Source organism: Sceloporus undulatus, chromosome 2, assembly GCF_019175285.1.
Source record: "Sceloporus undulatus isolate JIND9_A2432 ecotype Alabama chromosome 2, SceUnd_v1.1, whole genome shotgun sequence".
In the NCBI taxonomy this organism is placed as follows: Eukaryota; Metazoa; Chordata; class Lepidosauria; order Squamata; family Phrynosomatidae; genus Sceloporus; species Sceloporus undulatus.
Genome location: NC_056523.1, coordinates 280,212,549 through 280,215,208, shown reverse-complemented (window position 1 = coordinate 280,215,208; position 2,660 = coordinate 280,212,549).

Genomic DNA, 2,660 nt, shown 5'->3' with positions numbered 1-2,660 from the left:
TCAAATTAGTTGTTAAGGGGAATTTTCCCCATCATTGTTTCCCTCCCACAGAAATATATGCTTCTGCAACCAGACCTACAATTTAAGCCCACATTTACTTTATAAGAACCAGTCACACACATGTGCAAACACACACAAACCCACATTAAATTCAAGACAGCATTGTGTTATAACAAACAGAAGTCTTTCACACCTTGGAGAAACACCTTGTCAAAAATTGCTTGACCTTCAGAATCAAATAATTTGGAGAATAGAAAGGTATAAACATGGAATAGAAAGGTATAAAGGTATAAAGCAATTGGATGATGCCTTTCTAGAACAGATGACCACACACTCAGAAAGGAGAGATGTAGATGGGTGACTTCAACTATCCTGATATTTGTTGGAAGTCAAACTCAGCCAAATCCTTAAGGTCTGGTAAATTCCTCACTTGCCTCGAAGACAATTTCATTGTCCAAAAGGTGTAAGAGGCAACAAGGGGGTCAGCTATTTTAGATATGATCCTAACCAACAAGGATGACTTGGTTAATGAAGTGCAAGTGGTGAGATCCTTAGGTGGAAGTGACCATGTTCTCCTGGGGTTTGTTATACAGTGGAAAGGAGAAGCCAGGCATAGTCAGACACGCATCCTAGACTTTAGGAAAGCTGAGTTCAGTAAACTTAGAGAAATACTGGGGGTGATCTCGTGGTCAGAAATACTAAAAGAGAAGGGCATTCAGGACGGATGGGACTTTCTCAAAAGGAAGATACTGAAGACTCAAATTAAAACAGTTCCAGTGAGGAAGAAAAAAGGGAGATGTCACAAAAACCCAGGATGGATGACCAAGGAACTTTCAACTCAGCTAAATTTTAAATGGAACATGTATAAGAGATGGAAAAATGGGGAAATCACCAAAGAGGAATTCAAACAAATAGCTAGCATGTGTAGAGATGAGGTCAGAAAAGCTAAAGCACAGAATGAACTCAGGCTTGCTAGAGAGGTTAAGAACAACAAAAAGAAAGTTGCTTTTATGGATATGTCCAGCAAGCAAGTAGGGCCACGGCGTGGAAACGATGGCAAAATGCTAAACAGAAGACAGAGAAAAGGCAGAATACTCAACACTTTCTTGGCCTCAGTCTTCTCAGAAAAGGAAAAGGGAGCTCAACCGGAGGATAATGGAGCAGAGGACAGAATAGGGGAATTTCAGCACAGAATAAGTAAGAGAATAGAGAGCAGGGGTAGGCAACCTTTTTGAGCTGGGGGCCGGTTGCTGTCCCCTCAGACAACTGGGGGGGTCGAAGCAATAAATAATATAAATAATTTTTAAAAAATTAAATATATAAATAAACCAGGACAAATGTAGGACACAAATTTTTGAACGGAAGACACGTTTTTAAAAAATGGAGGACACGCAAAAAAAATGCTGATTTTTTTTTAAAAAAATGTTAATATAAATGCATGTTTCTGAGGCTTCTATAGACAATTGCCCCCCAAAGACCCCGGCGGCAATCGGCAGCAGACCGCCTGGGGCCGGTCCCCGCAAGGCCCAGTCACGTGCCCATCGCACGGCCGCAAGTTGCCTACCCCTGTAGTAGAGGAATACCTTGTTAATCCTCAATGAATTTTAAGTCTCCAGGACCAGATGAACTACATCCAAGTTATTAAAAGAACTGGCAATGTAATAGGAATATCCGGAGCCCTTGGTAATAATCTTTGAAAACTCCTGGAGAACGAGAAGTGCCAGCAAACTGGAGGGGCCAAACGTTTCCCGTCCCATCTTCAAAAAGGAAAAGTGATCCAAACAATTATCGTCCAGTTTAGTCTGACCTCATACCAGGAAAGATCTCGAATCGAGCAGATCATTAAACAGAGAGTCTGTGAACACTAGAAAGCAATGCCACAATCACAAAAAGTCAACACAGGTTTCAGAGAAAGAAGTCATGCAGCCAACACAATCTTATCTCGTTCTTTGATAAAATTACCAGCTTGTTGGATGAAGGGAATGCTGTGGAGATAGATATCTTGATTTAGTAAGGCTTTGACAAAGTTCCCCATGACATTCTTGCAAACAAGCTTGTAAAATGTGGGCTAGACAAGGCAACTGTTACATGGACTCATAATTGTGTTGACTGGACGAACCCACAGGGTGCCAACAATGGCTCCTTTTCATCCTGGAGAGAAGTGACCAGTGGGGTCCCAAGGCGCTCTGGTGCGCCTGGGCATGTACTTGTCACATCTTTATATCAGTTTGGACTTGGATGACAGAATGGGGGAGCATACTTATCAGATTTGCAGATGACAACACCAAATTAGAGGAATAAGCTAATATTCCAGAGGACAGGATCAAAATTCAAAGTGACCTGAATAGACTAGAAAGCTGGGCTAACAGCTAACAAAATGAACTTCAACAGGGAGAAATGTAAGGTACTACGCACTTAGGGCGGAAAAATGAAATGCACATATAGGATGGGGGACACACCTGGCTGATGATGAAACTAACACTGTGAAATGGATTGAACGGGATCTAGGAGTCACAGTAGACCACAAGTTGAACATGAGTCAAACAGTGCGGTGTGCGGCAGCTAACAAGGCCAAGCGATTCTAGGCTGCATCAATAGAAGAAGTGTGTCAGATCAGAGGGAAGTAATAGTGCCAACTATATTACTGCTTTTGGTCAAGA